At 36.9% G+C, this 6352-nt stretch overlaps 1 pseudogene; it reads right to left on the bottom strand.

Moving 5' to 3' along the window:
* Positions 1-4920: 4920 nt before the first annotated feature.
* LOC129250257 (protein piwi-like) lies at positions 4921-5642 on the bottom strand (annotated as a pseudogene).
* Between the last annotated feature and the right edge of the window lie 710 nt (positions 5643-6352).

Raw genomic sequence — 6352 nt, forward strand, 5'->3', positions numbered from 1 at the left:
AATCCGGAATTGTTGATACAAACCTATTGGATAGAGAGGAAATAGAAAGAATACTTTTCGAAGAGAATGCCTTACCATATCAGAACCTGGTTGAAGCCGCAGAATACGCAAGCCCGTCCTTTTACTCCAACGGCACCCTTCTTCTCTATGTACTTTCGGTGCCAAAAGTCAAACCTGAACAATACCGGCTTCTGTTAGCTAGACCTACAGCATTGGACGGCAGGCGCGTAGTTCTTGAGTACAGAAAAATCCTTATCAACCGAGATGAAACTTATGGCGTGACGACAAACTGTTTCTCCATTAACAATTCCACTATCTGTGACAGAAGTTCAATAGAAAAACTACCAGAAAATAGTTGTTTGCCAAGGTTGATCAAAGGAGGCAATTCCCGTTGCCAGTTCGAGCCCGATAAGGGCACTACTATAGAACTCATCGAGGAAAATACAATATTCTTGACTAATTTTCAAGGAATAGTGTGGGGCAAAAACCAAACGGCAACGCTAAACGGCACCTTCCTCATTCGCATTAATAACGAGACGGTGCATGTGGGCAATCAAACATTTTCGAGCACGATTGCTAGAACTTCACAAGTACTACCATCTGTTTTGTCAAATGTCACAAATGATGGCTTAAAGGTTAGCTTATCCTACATTCATGGACTCAGTCTGGACAACATAAATCAACTTAAGAAGCTTTCCTGGAATTTGCACCTCTCTTGGGCAACGGACGGAATTGTCCTTATAATTTTAGCATCAGCCTGCTATATGATCTGGCGAAAAATCACCTCAGGAGTAGATATACCCAGAATTGTTAGTGTGGCTGAAATTCATCAATTTCCTGCTTCCTCCGCCACAACTGAAGCCCCCGGCTACAACGCTGTCATCTGCGGGACGCAGATCTTTAAAGGGGGAGGAGTTAAGGCAGCTACCTGACTGCAATACGCTAGCAATGCGTATCAGATGACACATGCGCAGCAGCGTTAGTATATAACCGCCGCTGCACCGTGTGAACCGCTATGTCAGCAGATTAAGGCAGCTACCTGACTGAGATTCGCGAACAATGCGTATCAGATGACACATGCGCAGCAGCGTTAGTATATAACCGCCGCTGCACCGTGTGAACCGCTATGTCAGCAATATGTTAGATTAAGAATTAGCTTAGCTTAAGCATAAGAATAAATTGTCAAGACACTCTTAGTTCTGGACTGAAGAAAACCGCAACGTATTTTTACTTTCTGCAAAACAGGAGTAAGTATGGAAAAGGGGCCAAGTGGTTGGCCCCCAACTTTAATTTTTTGGTGCTCCCTGAAGGGAGCACCTTAACTGGCGCCCGAGCAGGGACCCCTCTTTTTTTCAAAAAGATGGGGTACCTAACAAGGATCTCCGCAAAGGAATCCTTGTAGTGTAAAGGAAGTGGCAAAAAGTGAAAGTGAAAAAGTGAGTGCGCCGTGTTATAAAAAAATGTGATGAAATAAAATAAAATGAATGGAAAATAAAATTAAATCTTATAAAATAAAATAAATCAAATTATAATTAAAACCAAATTGAAATTAGACAGGAAACTAAAATTGGGATCCTAGCTAAAGTAAATTTTTTAATGTAAATTAACACAAAATAAATTAAGTTCAAATGAAATTAAATTTAAAATAAATTAAAAAATGAAATTAAAGTAAAATAAACTAAAATAAAATATAATGATATGAAATAAAAAGTAAATATAAATTTAAAATTAGAATTGAATAGAATTAAACAAATAAAGTAAATATAACTAAAATTAAAACTATGGTAAAAATAAAAGCAAACAACTCGAGTAAAAATTAAACAATAATAGAAGATAACTAAATGGAAATTAAAACTGAATTTGAAATAAATTCAAATTAAATCAAATTAAGTGTTAAACAAAAAAACTCTCGACGATTCACGGCGCAAAACGAAAAATCACGAACACTTGAAAATGCCCTTCCGCAATGTGAAGCCGCACTTGTGCAAAATAACAGCCGCAATGCGGGCTTCACAAAGGATTTCCCTGTTTAATAAGGGAATATCCGGCAAAATGGAGCGGAGTGCGACGATAATTTTGTGAGGTGCAGTGAAGGGTGAATGTTTGGTGAAAGTATGTTTCTTTCTCTTTCGAATAAAAAAATAATTATAAAATAAATATACAACTCGAAGTATATTGCTCAGCGATTCACCACCTACGGGGGGACCCTCCTGGCAATTTACTTACGAGGATGAAAGGAAACTGCTAAAATTTGTGAATTAAATAAAAGAAAATATTACTTATAACTGCACTACTGCGATAAATAAATGTAAAACTCGGAGTATATTGCTCAGCGATTCACCACCTACGGGGGGACCCTCCTGGCAATTTACTCACGAGGATGAAAGGAAAATTGCTAAATTTGTCAATGAAATAAAACAAATAAATAAATATAAAACTCGGAGTAGTATTGCTCAGCTATTCACTACCTACGGGGGGACCCTCCTGGCAATTTACTCACGAGGACGAAAGGAAAATTGCTAAATTTGTCAATGAAATAAAACAAATAAATAAATATAAAACTCGGAGTAATATTGCTCAGCGATTCACCACCCACGGGGGGACCCTCCTGGCAATTTACTCACGAGGTTAAAAGAAAATAAATAAAGTATTGTTTGTTACTGCACCACAGCGATTTTTCGTCTGCACTCGGTGACATTAGAATTGCCACAGGAGGCCGTATGCCTACGCCTACTAGGACGGACTCCTGCGACTATAATGTCGATCGGTTACAGTCTTGTGTGCCCGCAATAGTAGTCATGCTAATGGGGCCAAGCTGGGTGAAGCAAGCTGTGCCTTAGTAGGTTGTCCGCAATCTGATTGCGGGTGACTAAAAAGGATAACATAGCCCTTCCGTGACCTAATAATAAAAAAAAAAAAACAAAAAACAAAACATAAGACTTTGCTTTCCTAAAAAAACAAAAAAAAAAAAAAAAAACAAATAAAAACATTACAATAAAACATAATAAAGAATTATACTGAAATAAACTAAAATAAGAAAGTAAACTTGGTACAAAGGAAATGGTCATTACTACAAGAGCGGGCTTGTTAGTGGGATGAATCGTGCCCTAGTAGGCTCGTAGTGCCATCGAATTTGACAAATGGCTACACTACTTCCAAGCGGGATTCTGGCGATCTCTCCGTAGCTGGTTCGAGAACAGTATGGCCCTCTGTCCTATACAAGAATTGAAAATGCCTCCCTCGCATAATCCGTTGGAGAAGAAAGAAAAAAAAAACAAAAAACAAAATTTAAAATGCCTCCTTCGCATAATCCGTTGGAGAAGAAAGAAAAAAAAACAAAAACAAAATTTAAAATGCCTCCTTCGCATAATCCGTTGGAGAAGAAAAAAAAAAAAAAAAATTTTAAATGCCTCCCTCGCATAATCCGTTAGAGAAGAAAAAAAAAAAGAAACAAAGAAACAAAATTTTTGAAAAACGAAAAAATCGTTACCAACAAAACATAAAAGAGGAAAAAACCCAACATATTTACCTTTTTATTTTTTTTCCTAATTTTTTGTTCCTTTTTATTTTTATTTATGAAAACTTTTGTAATAACAATATAAAGTAAATTTAAACAAATTTTTCTTTTTAATGTTCCCTACTAATCATAATAAAAAATCGTTTTATCCAACAAAAAAAAGAAAACAAAAATTTTTTTTTATTAAAAATATTAAAAAATTTAAAAAATGGTAGAGAATCATATAAGATAAAAACTCATTAATTCTCATTTATAGGAGGAAAGGACCAAAAGAATCCGAATGGAAAAAATTCTGTAAGGAAGCAAAGTCGATTAAGCAAAAAACAAATCCGTGCCGTGCCGTGCCCATAAAACAAAAAAAAGTAAAAAAGAAAAACAAGGTAACACTCAAATTTATTCATTCTTTTTTCTATTGTACTGCGCCTTAAGGTTTAGGTAAAGAATTAAAAAATGGAGGACCTGAAGAAGCCAATTACTGAATTAAATGGGGCGGTTAACACTATCCTCGATCAACTAAAAAATTTCCATAATCGATTAGGAGCATTGGAGGGCTCAAATGGCGAATTGGGGCGGTCGATCTCGCTCATAGAGCAAAAACTGGCAGAGAAGATATTTGACTTTACCCAATTGAGTCCTGCCGAAGAAGTAAGGCCCACGGTTATCGCTAGGGCTCCGATGACGGAGGAAGAGCTTAGAGAAATAGACAGACTCCCCGACTGTGTAAAGGAAATTCAAGTTTTTGAAGGGAACCCCTCACAATACATTTCCTGGCTCAACAATGTAGAGTCAATTCTTAGAGATTATGAGACAATTAAAAGAAAACCATTGTATAGATCAATAGTGCAACATATGAGGCAAAAATTAGGGGTAGGGCCGATGCCGCCCTGGTGTCACACAATATTTTCAATAACGATTGGTTGGAGGTAAAAAAAAAAAACAAAAAAAAAAAAAAATGCTGTCACTTCATTACGCTGATAAGAAGGATATCCGAACCCTCGAACATCAATTAAACCAATTGACGCAAAAGGGTTCGAAACTTGACGAGTTTTATGCAACTGTTAACCATCAGTTGTCACTCATAGTCAATAAAATTAAAACGGACGAGTACTCTGAGGAAACAGTAAATGTCCTAATAGGGACTTATAGGAATCGGACGTTGGACGTATTTATTCGTCGCCTGAATCCTGAACTTTCGAAGATGTTAATTATATAAAAGCCGCGATCGTTGCCAGAGGCATACTCAGCCTGCCTAGACATACAAAATTTGACAATGAGGAATACCCTTATCCACGCTAACACCTTTAATAAGGTAGTTGTCCCAAGGAATCGTCCCAAGGAAAAATTGAAATGGATAAAATTTAGTTTATCTCATTATGTATAAAATATATAAACTTTCAAACTGTTTAAAGGAAATAAAGTTGCTTTTCTAAAGCGTTGCTTGGCAAACGATGAATGCTCTCAGCGACAAGGAATGCAAGTTCGTGCGCGTATTGGCACACGGCAGGCACACGGCAAGTGCCACTCCAATTATAATACAGATGGGTCATTTTGTATGTTAAAAGCTGCATTTGATCTGGTGTTAAACGAATATTGCTGTATACAATATTATAATATAGTTTGTTGGGGACACTGTGCCTTGTTGCACAGACTGAGATACCAAGAAAAAGTCATAACGTTCTGGACACGTAACTACATCATCGACTATTGTACCAGGAGGCGGATTTCGGCCTCGTGCAAAGAGTCGGGTATTAATACTTTTTGGTACCACAACATATGCAAACATAGGTGGTTTTTCAGAGCCCACACGCTTATACTCTTGCTCGAGTTTCTCAACCACGGAACCTGGAGGTGGATTCCTGCCATTAATGAAGTAACAAGTATTAATTCGCTTCGATACTACTATAAACGCCAAGGGGCAAATCGTAGGTTTCTTCTCATAATCAGAATACATTTTGTTTAACCTTTCTATCAAAAATTTCACTTCGGTGCTGAAAACTTGATGCAATTGCCCATCACCGACTCCGTCACGATAGAATAGGATTTTCTTTGGTAACATACCATGCTCTTGTTGGTATGCTTTCAAAGCAATGCCCATACGCATTCCATTAGCTGCTCTTATACACATTTGAACGAAATTTTGAACTTCACGTAAATTCCGTGATGGCGTAATCACGTACCACCTCTTAATGTCAACGTGTTTGTACATTGAATTATTTCGAAATTCTCGCGTCCAATCTGCAAATTCATTGCAATCGTAACGTTTTTTATAATAGTCAATATACGAAATCACTCCGTCTTTGGTTGGAAATTTCGACTTGGGCGACTGTTGGAAATCCACGTCATTTATCCGATATGTTTTATTATTATAGTCGGTAAGGATTATTGTTCCAACGACTTCTCTTTTAATTCAATTTCAGCACATAAGAGAATGTCTTGCTCATGTTGTCGTATTGAAGTTTGATATTCAGGTCATAATTCGAGGTAAAAACTGTTTAGACAATGCTTTGCCTTCGGATCAAAGAAACTACGCCCAAAAAGTTCTAAATTCAGCCCTGCCATAGCACGACGTAAAATAAGATTTAGCACTTGTAGCTGCTGTGAATCAGTCACCTCCAATTGCCCAACGTGTTTAATTTTTGGATAGTTTCACCCTCACGATTTTTATGGGGGGAGGCACAGTACAAAGAAAAGTAGCTCTCTTCCAATCCATAAAATTGGTAGATATTCTTTGAATATCGGGGTTCGACTCCTCATAAGGAAGAGTGAATGAGTAAAAATATACAAAAAAATATATACCTAATATATATATATACAATATATAAAAATGGCACTTTA

The sequence above is a fragment of the Anastrepha obliqua genome, chromosome 6 (assembly GCF_027943255.1).
Source record: "Anastrepha obliqua isolate idAnaObli1 chromosome 6, idAnaObli1_1.0, whole genome shotgun sequence".
In the NCBI taxonomy this organism is placed as follows: Eukaryota; Metazoa; Arthropoda; class Insecta; order Diptera; family Tephritidae; genus Anastrepha; species Anastrepha obliqua.